Below are 16,812 nucleotides of genomic sequence, written 5' to 3'. Positions count from 1 at the left end.
GACTTTGGAAAGAAAATTTATTTGGTGAATATTCCCTAAGAAAATGTTGGTCTCCGATAAGCTAAAATTTGAATTTGTTCTTCAATAAACTAAAAAAATTTAGCTTTTCTAAAAATATAAAATGACTAGACTTTAGGAATTATAGAAATGATGGTGGGTACTCTTTTCTTTATTATACTATGGTAGTGGGTTTTCCTCCAGTCCCATGTGAAGTAGGTGAAGAAGAAGAAGAAGAATCAGTAAAGATTATGGGTTAGGAATCAGTGGGACCAATCGATATACAACTCAGGTTTATTTGAAGTTTGTGAACAACTACTATATGCATTGTCTCAATCAGGGGTTCACAGAAGGAAGGTCATTATCGAATCTCAAAATACAGATGCGCTTATTAACTTCCAGATACAGTCCAAGTGCATGCTCTTGCATTCATATTAGCCATTAATTAAGGGCCACTTGGGGGGACTTTAAGCTCTTAAAGTGGATTAGTGAAAGTGATCAAAAGGACCAATTGAGTTTTGTAAATTGAGTTTTACAAGATAGGGAGTGGACTTTGAAAAGGACTTTCTAAATCAGACATCATTGATTTCTTTATCACAGCCTTAAGATGAGGGCTGTTATCAAGAGGATCTGAGCAGAATCATCAACTGAGTGTTGACATTATCTCCACAGTAGCTGAAATGTGATGTGTTGTACCAACAATTAGTGTCAAAATTCCAAATGCGAAATCCAGTGGCACTTTATGATTTAGAAGTTAAGTTGAGACAAAAGGTCCCTTTCCTTATGCTAGTGACTGACTTAGAAATAATCTCACTGTTTTTCTCGAAAGGCATTAATAAATGCTTTGGATTTCTACATAAATGGATTTCTGGGTTGGGTAGAGTGTTGTTAGAAACAGCACAATGTTTATGTGTATTTTCTACTATTATAGTTGTTGTTTGGTTAAGAAGTACCATTTTTTGAGTTTCAATTTTGTATATGTTATTTATAATCCTCACAAAACCTTGCAGGGTGCATGTTCCTGTTTTGCAAAGGAGGGAAAAAAGGTTCAAAGATATTAGTAAATTTCTTTATGATTTCATGGGTAGCATGTCATAGATGAAAAAAATTCATAAATTTCTTTATGGCCGTACGGGCAGTGGATGCTAGAACTAAAAGTAAATCCAGAATCACCCAGGCACAAAGCCCTTGTTAATTTTCAACAGCATGTTACCTCTCCAATCTTGAATATATAGCACACAATATTTGTCTGTTTACAAAAGCATATTTTTTACAAAAATAAATGTATGTGATCTAGGTCACCTATTTTGGGGAGACCTTTTATCTAGGGTTAAGATTTTTTTCTGTCTTATCTATGGGACTGATCTATTGACCATTGCTACTCATTTTCAAGAAGTAAAGATTCTCCAAAGATTCTCTAAAGAAAGTCATATTTTGTTAACATTTGTCTTCTGTGATGTGCATTTTCTGACTCAAAACTAATGGTTCTGATTTAGCTCGGAGGCCCCTTTGAGAATTGGGTGTACGTTGACTGTTTTCTCAGAAAAATGTATATATTATTTTACAGGATTCAAGAACCACCTGAAGTGCAGGTTTTCTAAAGTATAATTTTCAAGTCTGCCAAGGAAGATAATATTATAAATTCTTTATAGGAAAAACAGATAGTCAGTGTTTTAACTTCCTAGGGTGCAGTAGCAAATTGCCTAAAGCTTGATGGCATAAAACAACAGAAATTTATTTTCTCACCATTCTGGAGGCCAGAAGTTTGAAATAAAGATATCAGCAGGGTTATCCTCCCACCAAAGCCTTTAGGAAGAATTCTTCCTGGCCTCTTCCAGCTTCTGTAGACTCCGGGTGTTTCCCGTGTCTGCATCATTCCAATTCCTACCTCTGTCTTCGCATGACCTTTTCCTCCATGTGACTGTCTTTTCTTCTGTTTTTTACAAGGACACTTGCCATGGGATTTAGGACCTACCCAGGGATCCAGGATGATCTCATGTCAGAAATCCTTTACTTAATTACATCCGTGAAGATCCATTTACAGCCTCCAGGGGTTACGATGTAAAGATCTTTTGGAGAGGCCACCATCCAACTATAGTCAATAAGACATTTTCTTTTTGAGCCTCATTTCCCCACATAACTGGTCCAGAAAACTCCTCAAAATACTCCTACTTAGAGTGTAATTAACTCATAACAATTGATAGAAACAAAAAATAGGAAGGCAAACTATAGATCTAAGTAGGAGACAGTACGTGCAGTGGTTAAGGGCACAGACACAAACATCAGACTGACTGCCTGGGGTAAAATCCCACTCACGTGCTCTATGACTGAGGACAAGTTGTGAACCTCTTTCATCTTCACTTTCCTCATCTGTATAATAGGATGAGTATCTCCCTCATAGGGTTCTTGTAAAGATTAAACGAAAAAAAATCATGTCAAGAATTTAGCATAATTCCCTGGTATAGAGTTAGTGGTAAGCAATGTTGACCGTCAATATATACGCTCCCTTGATGCATTCTTTGATGTTTCTTAGGCATAGTTATCTATCTATTTATCAGTTTATATATCTATCTACCTATCTATCCATCCATTCATCTTTAATTTATGTATTCATCTGCTTATTTATTTTACTAAAAATGTTTATAAATAAGAATGAATTAAACTCCCAGAAATATGGAGGCTTTCGTTCTTAGAAGTCATTTTCATGGGCAAAAATGAGTAAAACGAACATTCTTTTTGCCTATAAAGACCCTAAACATTCCTTCACCCATTCACCATTTATTGGACATTCTTATTTCAGGGCTTGTGATAGAAACAAGAGACCAAAAATGATCTGGACAATTTCAGCTGTCAAACATTTTAAATTCTATTCAGGGTGACACATGAGTTATATAATAATTGTAATAGAGCATAATTGGTGCTTTAAAGATGTAAGATCAGGAAACCATGGGAACCAAAGGAAATGCAGGGTGCACGCAATTTAGAAGGGCAGCAGAGAGGAAGGCCAAAAGACTCGGAGTGAAATAGCATTTTAGTGGGAAGAACATAGGTCCAGGAGTCATGGAGAAGTTAGAGGAATGAATTCTCTTTTTGTCACTAATGAGCTGTTCCTTAAACTCTCAATTTCCTCATCTGTAGAATGAGGCTAATATTTATGTCATTGAATTGTTGTGGGAATTAATTAAATAATGCATTCAGAACAGTACCTGGTACCTAGCAAAGGATATATAAATATTGCCTGTTTAGTTGTTGTTATGGTCACTATTAATCTCCTAGTGCACAGAAGTTTCAACAAGGCATGTTTTCTTTCTTTCTCCGGACAGCAATTCCCATTTTAGAATCATCTCATCGAGGAGGCCATCTGTACCTGTACCACCCCTCCCTGCCCCATTCTCTATATTCTATGGCAAGAGCATATGTATGTTGAAATAACTGGTTTCTGTGTTTTTCTTCACCATTATGCTCCTTGAAAACTAGTAAAGTATCTTATTCATATATGTTGCCCTAGTGCATAATAAAATGTCTGGGAGTTAGTCTATGAATATTTTTTGAACTGTTAAGATTTCAGGCACACACTTTCCTAGGTCCCTCCTCCTGCCAAAAATCTGATAGGCTGTGAAGCTGTAGTAGTACCCCAAGAAGTTCTGTATCGATAACTTTAGATCAGATGTCTAGGGTGAGGTCCATTAAGTGTAATTATGTTAGTTTTCTACTGCTGCATAATAATTACTACAAAATAGCAATTTAAAATAACATACTTTTATTATCTCATAGCTGAGATAAGCTGGGTTCTCGTCTTCAGGGTTCCATGAGGTTGGAATCAAGGTGCAGGTTGGGTCTGCCATCTCCTCAGAACAACTGGGAAAGGATTTGTTTTCAAGCTTCCTCAGATTGTTGACAGAATTCGTGTTCTTGAGGCTTTAGGATTCATGGCAGCTTGCTTCTTCACAGTCAGCAAGGAAGATGGCATCTCTAGAGCAAGTTTGCTAGCAAGGTGGAGTCATATAATATACAGTAATCACAGGATTGACATCCCATGATCTTGGCCATATACCATAGCATAATAATAGCAGTGACACCCCATCATCTTCGATATATTCTACTGGTTAGAAGCAAGTTCTGCTTACGCTCAAGAGAAGGAGATTGTACAAGGGGTAAGCACCAGGAGGTAGAGATCCCTGGAGCCACCTTAAGGTTTGTCTTCTACAGTAATGTTAGGGGTGCCCAAGAGTTCTGGACTTCAGACTTGCATTCTTAATCATTTATTCACTGATGCTTTTATTGAAGACTCAGGATTAGGTAATAATAATCTAATATTATTATTAGATTATTATATATAACAATGCTATGTGCGTTAAGAAGAAAGAAAAAGAATGTGGAAAAGAATACAAAAATACTTGATATAATTCTCTGTAATAAAAAACCATCATGTAACTGAGGCATGTTACTCTGTGAGCTTGGATGTATCTATTAGTTGATATATTATGGTAGAGCCATCATTAGGAAGATAATTCATCACACTAAAGAGCTGTACTGTGCATTATAAATTACTATAATAATACACTGCACCTGATAGTTATTAATTTTAGTGCTGTCTGATTTATCATAACATTAAGCCATTCTGTGTTTGAAGAGAGACAAATAGAAGTTCATTTTCTTGGTATTCTGAGATATGGAGAAACAAGATGCTCAAGAATAATAATTAGAAGTAGAGAGTTACTGTATTTTCTGGACCAGAGTCTGTGATTACATAGATATGGTAGTTAAATTTCTCAACCTCATTATTATTATTATTATTTAACAACCAGTCTGTGTTTTCCTAAATGAAGGTGGTTTTGAAGCTCACGTGGGTTGGGATATCTGCCTATGATATCCCATTGACTGCCTGCATGATTTGGCCAATCTGACTGCCTGAGTGGGGCCTCTTCCCGCACCATCGCCCCTTGCAGGTCTCTTTTAAACTTGCAGACTAATGGACAAAGACCACCTTCCCAGCTTGAGGAGGACTTTGCGAGGCATTCCTCGTGGAACCTCTGAATTAGGGCTCAATTCAAGTGACTTCAGAAGTTAGGAAGGTGGAGCTACAGGGTGAAGAAGTTGTGATGTCAAATAATAGTGTGAAGCATATGTCTCATTCCCAAGGGACAAATATTAATCATGCCCAGTGGATTATTTCTATTCAGGAACGTGGCCTAATGATGGCCAACAAGCCACGGGAGTAGGGAAGAACCTACGGCTTCTGTAGTTTAATTATCCATGAAGAGATTAATTTTCATGTGTTCAAGTCCCAGTATTTTCTTCTATAGTTTATATTTTGTGAATTAAATACTACCATATGTTACGCCTATCTGTCCTTCATTCAATAATCATTTCCCAATCCATATTTAAAAACACACAATGTAATTTTGTATATGCAAACTTGCAAAAGGATGCCTGTAGCTAATTATCAGTCCCAGCCTGACAATTTGGGCTTTCATCAGAGGAGAGCTTTAGGTGAAATGACTTTTGGAAGCTGTTCATGCCACACTGACTCTTTGGAGTTGTGAAAGTCCTCTGTGGTAGCCTCTGCTCTTCACTCAGTCATGAGTGAGCACTTATTGTATATACAGCACTGTTCTAGATACTGGAGATACAACAATGTATAAGATAAAATCCCTGCCTTCAACAAGCTTATTAGTGAAATGGGGAGTGAGAAGCAGACAAAAACCAAATAGATATGTAACATAATGTCAGATAGTGAGGAGTGCTATGTTTTCTTTAAAAAAAGTAAGAAAATAAGGTCTCTGAGTCACTTAGGGCTGCTATAAAAAACTACCATAGACTGGGTGGCTTATAAATAGAAATTTATTTCTCACGATGCTGGAGGCTAGAAGTCCGAGATCAGGATGCCAGCATGGTCAGTTTGGGTGAGGGCCTCCTCTGGGTTGTGGGCTGTTAACTTCTTATATCTTCACATGGGTGAGTGGAAGAAAGAGAGCAAGCTGGCCCTCTGGCCTGTTCTTAAAACATTACTCCCAATTATACTCCAATAAAGAGCTAAAAAAAATCAAGCAAATAGATACTGATGAAATAAATTCCTTTATGGTGCCCTCCAAACAAACAAACAAACACTAATCCCCATCATGAGAGATCCACCCTCGTGACCTAATTACCTTTCAAAGGCCCCACTTCCAAATATCATCACATTGGGGATTCAGTTTTTTAACGTAATTAAATGAGACAGCCATTGGATGAGGTGACATGAATGCCTTGGTCACGTATATAAGCAAACCAAAATCTGAGCCAGAGGCAATGCACTCACACCCAGAAAAGGGAAAGGGAAGAACAACAATCACAGACGCCAACTAGGTTTTCCCAAATAAGGCCAATAAGTTACAGCCAATCAAATAATTTCCTTACTTTGCCTCTGACTCTCCTCTATTAAAAAACCTCTCCCCTAGCTCTTGTGGGTAGAGTTCTCCTAAACCATTCTTGGTTTGGTCCTACCTGATTCTAATGGATGTATGCTCAAATAAACTCTTGAAAATTTTAATGTGCCTCGGTTTACCTTTTAACAGATGAATTTTGGGGGACACAAATGTTCAGTCCATAAAGCAAAATATGAGGTTAAGAAGATGATAATAGCATAAGTTTAGAGTCACAGTAGTGATTCTCAGTTGGGGGTGATTCAAATTGTTTTCTGTCCTTGGCAAAAAGAATACTTCCGGATTTTGCCCAAATTTAGTTGGTACACTTTTTCTTTAAAATGACATTAGCCCCAATATTATAGCCTTGTCCTCAACCTTATTTAAGCCAATGCCTAAAGCTGGAAATATTTTTTCAATGCTTTATTTTACCTTATTTACAACAGGTATGAAACATAAAATACTCTTATTTTTAACAACTTGTTTACTTGTTCTGATAGTTGACACATACGCACACACACACACACACACACATATAGTTGTTCGACATGACTTGTTGAAGAGTTTGTAGCTAAATCCTCACCACTGCTTCCTCCCACAGTCTCATTTCCCACAATGCCTCTCCCTGTATGGTACCTGTTTAGTCAATTGGAGGAACTTGGGTAAGATTTGGAAGGTGGGGGGAGAGGCAGTTGTTCCCCAGAGGCAATAGCAGCCAGATGTTTACTCTTGCCAACTGAGGGATTTGGAAGTCATTCAAACATCATGTCTTAAAAGTCTAAAAATGGCTGTGGAAATGTTCCAGATTAAAGGAAGATAACATGATAACCAAATGCAACATCCGGTCCTAAACTGGACCCTGTATTGGAGGAAAGTAAAATGCTATAAAGGATATTATTAATTCAACTGGCAAAACTTGAATACAAATAGTCAATTGGGTAAAATATTGTATCAATGTTAAATTTACTTGAGTTGATAGCTATACTGTGATTATGCAAGAGAATATCTCCACACTGAAGAACTGCACAAAAAAATATTTAAGGATTAAAAAGTCATGATTTAAGTAATTTACCCTCAAATGGTTCAGAAAAAATGTGGTGTGTTTGTGTGTGTGTGTATCTGTATGTAGGGTGGCAAATAATAAAGCAAATGTAGTCATTTTAAAAAATAGGTGAATGTGAATAAAGAGTGAGTGGTACTATTTAAAATTTGGCAAGTTTCTCTAAGTTTGAAATTATTTGCAAATTAAAAAAAAGGAAAATGTAATTGTTCTCTCACATGATTAGATTTGATAGCAAAAATGACCTCTTTGCCAGTAGGAAAAGGGACAATGGTTAAGTACATGGTATGTAGGGCCAAAGAGTTGCTTAAATGATCACTTGTAGTTTCCTGGCATAAAAAACCTATAGATGGAAAGACTTTAGAATCTCAAATAGATTTTGTAATAGATCATAATGGTGGATATAAGATCATGAGGACTGCGGGTAGTTTGGCTATTTCTGACTGCACTGGAGAATTTTAAAAAAGAAAGTGAATTCAGGGTCTTAACTTCTCAGCTCAAGGAGCAAATAAAGAGCCAGAAAGTTTCTAAGACTGCCAAAAAATAAAATCTTTTCTTTCCTGTAATTGCAAGACTGAGATTTCTGAAACAAAGACTATCTTTGCAGATGGTTTAGTTACAATATTAATCGAATTTGCAGCTTGCAAGGTCTCTGAAGTTCAAGTTAGGATTTTGCCTGGAATCTGGAAAATAGGAATAAACTCTGGATCTCGAGTGATGTGCTTGTGTGTTCTTTTATTATTTTACTTTTACAAATCTGGGTATAATACACATACGTTGAAATTCACAGAGAATAGACATACAGTTGAAAGGTACAGTTCATTAAATTTTGACAAATATCTACACCTATGTAATTTACAAAATACAGAACATTTTCATCAACCTACAAAAGTACCACATGCCCCTTTCCAGTTAATCCCTGCACCACACCCAGGAGTAGTCACTGCTGTGATTTCTGTTATCCTAGAGTAATTTTCTTCTTCTTTAATTTCACATGGTAGACAGAATAATTATTCCCCACAGATGTCCACATCCTAATCCCTAGAACCTATGACTATATCAAGTTACAGGGCAAAGGAACATTAAGGTTGCAGATGCACTTAAAGTTGCTAATCAGCTTAAAATAGACTGTCTGAGATTATCTGGGTGGACCCTATATCCTTAAAAGTGGAAGAGGGAGGCAGAAAAGAACATCAGAAGGAGATATGACTATGAATCCAAAGAGATGGAACGTTGAAGATGCAGGATGTGGGCTCTGATCTGAGAAACATGATTAGTCCCTAGAAGCTGGAAATGCAAAGAAATAGAATTTTCCCCTAAAACCTCCAGAAAAGAAGAAAAAATCTGTTGATATCTTGATTTTAGCCTAGTGAGACCCATGTCAGATTTTTAACCAACGTAACTATAAGAGGATGCTTGTATTGTTTTAAGCTGCTAAGTGTGTGGTTATTGTTACATCAGCAATAAAATAATACACTTAATATATGCAGAATAATATAGCATGTATTCTTTTACTTATGGCATTTCTGACTGAGCCTAATATTTCTGAGATTCACCAATGTTGTTGCATATATAAGCATGTATAGCTAAACATACTACAATTTCTTCTATAGATGGAATTGTTTTTAGCTATTATCAGTAAAGCACATGTTCTTAAGTTTATTTTTGTTTGTGCTTTTGATATTTAGGGCTCCCAAGCATGAAGTTGGGCTAGAATCCCTCCAATTAAGTGCCATTTCCTAAAAAGAGCTTTTTTAAAAACATTTTAATGTGATCAAACTTTTCTTCAATGAAGCAACTTAGTAGAAGGCTAGTATCATGACTATTTCTATTAATAATAGCAATAATAGCAGTAAATCACTTTTATAAAGTTACATATAATCTCTTGATTTTTACAAAAATATTCTGAAGGGGTATAGAGACAAGAATGTTCTTAAATTACTATGGCAAGTGGAGCTGGAATCTGAATCTAGGCAAGAGTTTTGATTCAAATTTTTACAACCTCCCATTGCAGTTCTTTGCCTCATAATTTATTTATTCATCAACTAGTTATGGAATGCCTATAATATGCCAAGCACTATTCTACCACAGTCTGCAATAACATATTGTATGTTTATTTTAGCATGTAATAGAGATTGATAACTATGAATACATAGCAATAGAAGCATAGTAGGGCATACTCTATTTTCCTATTTGCTCATGATAATAGGGAAAGGTCAGAATTTTATTAAGTTCCAACTGGGGACTCCATTTTCAGAAATGTGCCCATTTTCAACATGAAAATTTAAAAAAGAACAAACTCTTCATATGCCTTTATATACCTGTTCGTATACGTGAAGTCGATTGGCTCTTTCACTTTATCAACACATTTAAGTGTTGTTTCACATGGAAGAAAAAAAGAGATGTATGTTCTCTTTTCTAATAAAAATAGTAATATTTGATTAGCTTATTTCCTTGATATGATATAAATGATCAGACTCCCGATTCCTGTCCCATGACTGATTCACTGTAATTAACTACCAGTGGATTATTCTCACTCAAATTATTCAAAACAGCATCTTTGAAATGTATTTGACCATAAAACTTTAAAATTATGACATCTTTTCCAAACACCACAGACCCATGAACTCTAATGCCCGCTTGCATAAAAGAGAAGCAAATAGTTGTCTCATAAAAAAAACTAATAGCTTTGTGGGCTGACACCAGATTTAATTTATATGTTCAATATACAATAACCACCCGATACATCATACATACACAATTTGAATCAGCAGTCATTTGCAAGATGACATACGGTGAGACGGTTGTTGGAGGGGGTTGCCTGTGCGTAGTTGGGCAGCTTGAATGCCATGCCTTCACTCATGTCACAGCAATTTTCTAGTCTTCTCTGTGGTGGTACATCTCAGGCAATTTTTGCATTAAAAATAGCTATCTAAATCTATGCAATTTTTGAACACACCTATAGGAAACTTTTTAGAAAAACCATGTTCCTAGCATCAGGTTCCCTTGAAGTTTTGTTTGTGTGTTTTTCCAGAACACAAATCGATACTACACAAAGCAGAGTTTGGGAAAAGCTAACCTCCCTTCTCTCTCTTTGCTGCTTCTAGTCACGATGCTGAGGCGGGGATTTTGTAAATGTAGAGGTTGTATGTGATTGCACTCATCTCTGGCTGCACTCCAAATGAAACATAAGTTATGTCTGCACAATCATTTCCTTTGTTCCTTTCCTCTGGCCTGTATCACTGATAATGTTCTGGGGATGGAGGTTACAAATGACAGAATGATAACATCATGCCAACTTTTAGTCACTTATACACTAAATTTCTTTTTTAAAAAGTGTCACGCTTGGGAGCACAGATACAAAGAGGGGAGTCCTACGTGCAAAGTGAATAGAAGTGGTTTCTTGATAGCGCAGAGCCTCTGCACAGAGGAGGGGACCATCTGGATTTGGATAATTGAGCTCATCTTTATTAATGAAATGTGCCTCAACACTCCTACCTTCCTCTCTGCCTGCCTAACATCGTCTTCCTTCTTTTCTTAGACTTCCTTCCTTGATGCCCAAGGTCAGATTAGCTATGTCTCCACTGTGCTCCCTAATACACTCCAATTTTCCATTCGCAGCATTTTCTCCCATTGTAGTGTGGTTTCCTCTTTGTTTTGGTGTCTATACTCCTGGACTGTAAAATCTCCATGGACGGAGATTATTTCTCTGGTTTGCTGTTGCATTGCTGGTGACTAGCATCATATTTGGTACATAGTATGTGCTCAATAAATATTTGGGATATTAATAAGTGTTCTCTCCCCTCTACTGTGTGTGTGGGTGTGTATGTACCAAAAGAAAGACAGACCAAGAATTAACAATTATAAGGACATAATGTCTCACGTTAACATCTTAGTGTTGGTAACACTGAAGAATACGATGTCAGTAATCTTCTCATGTCTTTACTATATACATTGGCTTGATACCTGTGAATATTAGATTGGCTGAAAATTTCAATGCTTCGTTTTCCTAAAATGAGTATTGAATAACATCAGCCTAACTAGACTTCAGCTATACACATGCTTTGTTGAAGTATCCATTTTCCTTTCCTTTCCTTCCTTCCTTCCTCCCTTCCTTCCTTTCTTTATGTTTTGTTTTTGTTGAGTTCTTGTTTAGGAAATATTTTTGGCTATCAAACAGTTAAATTCTGGGCAGCACTGCTGAGTTTGGATTCCATGTGGTTCATGTTCCTATTATTAATTTTAAATAAACCTATGCTATGTAGCTGCCATTATGAAATGCAGTTATAAGTTTTTCCATTTTGTAATTTTTTAAGGTGCACCCTTGAGTATCTTAGATACTCCTCTTTGAGTAGAATTTGCAATTCTACAATGCTGTACTGTACACTGTAGGTGATGGATCTCTAACGAACTTAAAAATCGTGCAGTCTACAATGGGAAAAGTGGAAAAGATTTGATAACTCATATATTAGTCAGAGTTCTCCAGAGAAGCAGAACCAATAGCATGGGCGGATAGATGGATAGATAAAGAGAGAGAGAAAGAAAACAGAGAGATTTTAAGGAATTGGCTCACATGATTGTGAAGGCTGACAAGTCCAAAATCTGTAGAGTACACTGGCAGACTAAAAAGCAAGCAAAGAGTTGATGCTGCAATTCAAATCTGAAGGCAGTCTGCTGGCAGAAATCCCTTTTCTTTTTTTTTTAAATTATTTAATTTATTTATTTATTGGCTGCTTTGGGTCTTCATCGCTGTATGGGCTTTCTCTGGTTGTGGTGAGTGGGGCCTACTCTTCTGTTGTGGTGTGCTGGTTTCTCGTTGCAGTGGCTTCTCTTGTTGCAGAGCACAGGCTCTAGGTGCACAGGCTTCAGTAGTTGTGGTACATGGGCTCAGTAGTTGAGGCTCACAGCTGTAAAGCGCAGGCTCAGTAGTTATGGAGCACGGGCTTAGTTCACTCCACAGCATGTGGGATCTTCCTGAACAAGGGATCAAACCCGTGTCCCCTGCCTTGGCAGGTGGATTCTTAACCACTGAACCACCTGGGAAGCCCCAGAAATCCCTTTTCTTTGAGAGAGGTCAGTCTTTTTCTATTTAGAGTTTGATTGATTGTAAGGCCCACTCACATTATGGAGAGTAATATTCTTTGCTCAAAGTCTACTCATTTAAATGTTAAACTCATCTAAAAAATATTTTCACAGAAACATCTAGAATGATGTTTGAACAAATATCTAGGTACTGTGACCTAACCAAGCTGACACATAAAACTAACCATCATAGTCCAAATAATGCATCTTTTCTCTTTCTCTGCATGCCTCACAGACAGTTTAGAAGAGCAAAGCTGTTGTGGGAATTTTGCTTGGGATCTCTTCTCCCAGAGCATGGAGTATTTAGGAATCAATAGTCAGCAAACAGGATCAATAGTTTTTACCATTAAATTTAGAATGGGTTCTGCCATCAGCTGTGTGGCCATAGGTATTCATTTAAGTTGTTCTGAAACAGCATGCATCGGTTTCCTCATTGTCAAAAATAACTATAAATTCACAGAGATGTGGTAAGTGGCATACACGTTGTAGGATACAATTATTCCAATTGGCTGGTTATTTCTGTGATAAATGCAGAGATTCTGATATTGGTTATCGGAAATGGAACACCAGAGGCAAGAAGCTGGCTCTAAATTTAGAATATAAGACCTAATTGGGTTCTAAATTTGACAAAATGGTTGTTTCTTGTCCCCAATCAATGATGAGTACTAAAAGAACCATATACTACATACACACTGCATTTATTTTTGATGCTCATTAGTACACCAATTGCTTTTCATCCACGTTTGAATTCTCCCACAAGGCACACTCAAGAATTCTTATAAAAATATTTGTCTACATGAGAAAATAAAGTCCGCTGATTTTTCCATGTGGCAAGACAGGTGGCCATCTGGAAAGGGTCTATTTCTATATGTTGTGTATGAGAATGGCCTTCCCTGATGATAAACAATGTGTCCAAAGAACTTTGTCAAGGAGCTTGTCATAAGGTAGACCAGGTGCTCACAATACCACACAAGAAAGACACTATGCAGTGGAATCTGGTCTGTCCTTGATGCATGCAAGCTTCATTATAGATAATGGGAATTGCATGTGTATTTTCAGAAAGCACTATGCTGTGTGAACTGTAAAGGAAAGGAAAACACAGGCATAAGATTTTAAAAGAAAGAGAGAAAAGAAGAAAAAAAAACAGGAAAGAAAAGAAACCCCGAACATTATGCTTCTGTGCTCCTATGGTGATAATAAAAACTGTGGATGCCGAAAATGAAAGCATGCGCTTTTTAAAGAAACTAAATGTGGTTACATGCCCTCCCACCTATGTGTAAGCTCAGATTCGAGAGCATATTTGGCAACTAGTATTTTAGCTATTCATTTGCTTCCATAAAACAGCAGGTATATTGCATGGGGGTGTTGACTTTATTTTTTTTCTTTTTAGTTATTTATTTTCAATGATTTTAAAATATTGTAATTATAAATTCTGGAATTAATGTAACTGTATAAATATAATTTTTTTCTATGTAGAGATCAGAAAATATAGGCTATGGTAAGAATTTTTATATCAAACTATTCTTCAAATAAGAACAATAGTCATATGTAGTATCAGAATATATTCAAGATTATAATTTTAGGCAATAGCTGACAAGAATACAAACTCAAAACAGGTAGCATCAAAAACTCAAATAAGGATAGTGCTTTTTTGATGTACATAAAATTTGAGGAATGTGTTAATATTTTGAATTCTTGCCACATAGCTAAGTACAAATTCCTAGCATAGATCAAAATCTTGCAAAAAAAAATTCTTGGCAAAACAATAAAACAAAACAAAAAACCCAGAAGATATTGAGTCAGTCTCATAAAAGGCAGTAAATAGACTGCAAATAGAAATTGCTTTATTTCCAAGTCAATTCATTTTTGGCAAACTGCATGGTAGTATAATGTCTTTTACATGGTGCTAAAAGAATAGTTTTCACTGTGAGTCGTGAATAGACCTGTTACTAATGATTCACATTTACTACATGATAGTTAATATTCACAATAGAGTAGATATGGTTTCTGCAATATAATTTAATCAAATGCCATAAGAATTTTCTGTGTGTGTGTGTGTGTGTGTGTGTGTGTTTTAAACTGACCAACATCCAATTATCCCTGTGTGTGGTTTCTGTGTACAAAGGGAAGATGGTTTCTCGTTCACATTGCCACCATGACCCCTGGGGCTGTTAGAATTAAGATCACAGCCGCAACTTAGATTTGCCTGGCAATGAATAATTCTGGAACTCATCTCGTTCTATTGGATGGATTTTCCAACATTTTAATAATAAAGTTGATAAGGATAACTACGATGATGGCCTTTATAGCTTACTCTATACTTTACATAAATCACGGTTCCTTCTACAGTAGTCCTGCTCCATACTCCCAGAAAAATGCCTATTATAGATGAGGAAACTGGGCTCATGAAGCTAAACAACTTTTCCAAGATTGCACAGCTAGAAAGTGTCTGAATGACTAAGCCCAAAGATCTCTGACCCTATAGTTTATGTTCTTCTCCATTTACCCTACTGCCTATCTGCCTATCTTTATGTGGGACATGCTTATCTTGTAATCAAGAATTAAGTGACTCTATATTAGAGGTGGTCAAATAAAAATTTAACATGCCACAACAAATAATTTTTATGTAAAAAGAAGAAATATTTTCCGTATGTATTTTGTGATGTAGCTTCTTAATTTTACTATGGTCCAAATAAATTAAAGCCACTATGACAAAACACATCATTGCTTTGTTATATTTTAAAATATAATGTGATGATTAAAAATTTTATTGCAGATGAAAACTCCTTTAACATGCAAAATATATGTGGGTTGTGCATGTATGTTGATATAGAATGCTTCAGCATATTTTAAATTCTAGAGTTAGAGGGTGTCTATTAAATTAGGACATCAAACAGCATCAAAGTATGAAGTTATTTTGCTTATCTCAGCTATTGTCTAAATCCATTATCAGAAATAACAATGTGCCAATATTGCCACGGTTCTGGGGCATTTATTTCCTGACTGAATGCTCCATATTTTATAGTTCCCTACAAGTGCATAAATATTGGTAGCTTTTGCTAGCAGAATGGATGCTAGGTGCTTAAATTTTTTTCCCAAAGTTTTTGAAATAGAAAAGAAAACTTCCTTCTGTTTGACTCAAATTGGGTTTCCAGATGTGCAGGGTCAAAGGTTGGAAATAAAAGTATCAAATTTTGGCCTACTTTAACCAGACAGCATGCGCAAATGTGTGAGAGCTTTCTCAGAGAGTCTCCTTTTGTAGTTTTATTTTTTCTCTTGCTTCCCCTAGTGAGAGGTCCATACTAACTCTGTTGAATTATTCCATTCTAATTCCACCTTGAAAGTGGTCTGGGTCTTCTCTCATATTTATTCTTCAGAAATTGACTGCACTATGAATCCTTAAAATGCTTGTTATAAGTGCCTAAATTTGGAAACATATTAAATTTCTTCTTCCTGAGTTTGACGTGTCATGTTTTACTTGGTAACATTCGATGTTTTCTTTCTTTGTTAACTAACTACTAATATAAGATGAGAACTTAGAGGATGAACTAATAAAAAGTAGAGAATCATGAACTTGATTCCTTTTTGCTCTGCTGAATGGTTGATCTTTAACAATTACATCTTAAGAATAAAATTTTTTTTGCTGGCCATGTAAATTTAGAAAATATCTAGAAATAGAAATTTTTACCAGAAAATATGTTAAAGGATTCCTTTCAAAGGCTTGAATTCGGATGTCAACTTGAAATATCATACTATTAAAAATAAACCTGAAGAACCATCTACGACTTTTGTTCTTAATTCTTTATGAAATATACTAAACAGTTTATGATGTTATACAGTCATAGCTTAGAGATATTGTGGGTTCAGTTCCAGATGACTGCAGTACAGCAAATATCACAGTAAAGTGAGTCACATGAAACTTTTGGTTTCCCACTATGTATGAAAGTTATGTTTATACTATAAGGCAGTCTATTAAGTGTGCAATAGTGTTATGTCTAAAAAAGTATACGTGATTTAATTAAAAATACCTTATTCTAAAATATGCTAACCATCATCAGGGCCTTCAGAGAGATATAATCTTTTTGCTAGTAAAGGGTTTTGCCTCAATGTTGATGGCTGCGTACTGATCAGGGTGGTGGTGGCACCCTGAAGACTGGGGTGGCTGTGGCAATTTCTTAAAATAAGATGTAAAATTTGCCGCATCGATTGACTCTTCCTTTCACAAATGATTTCTCTGTAGCATGCAATGCTGTTTGATAGCATTTTACC

The sequence above is a fragment of the Hippopotamus amphibius genome, chromosome 6, assembly GCF_030028045.1.
Source record: "Hippopotamus amphibius kiboko isolate mHipAmp2 chromosome 6, mHipAmp2.hap2, whole genome shotgun sequence".
NCBI classification, from domain to species: Eukaryota; Metazoa; Chordata; class Mammalia; order Artiodactyla; family Hippopotamidae; genus Hippopotamus; species Hippopotamus amphibius.
The sequence above is the reverse complement of the archived record's forward strand: the minus strand, read 5'-3'. Positions refer to the sequence as shown.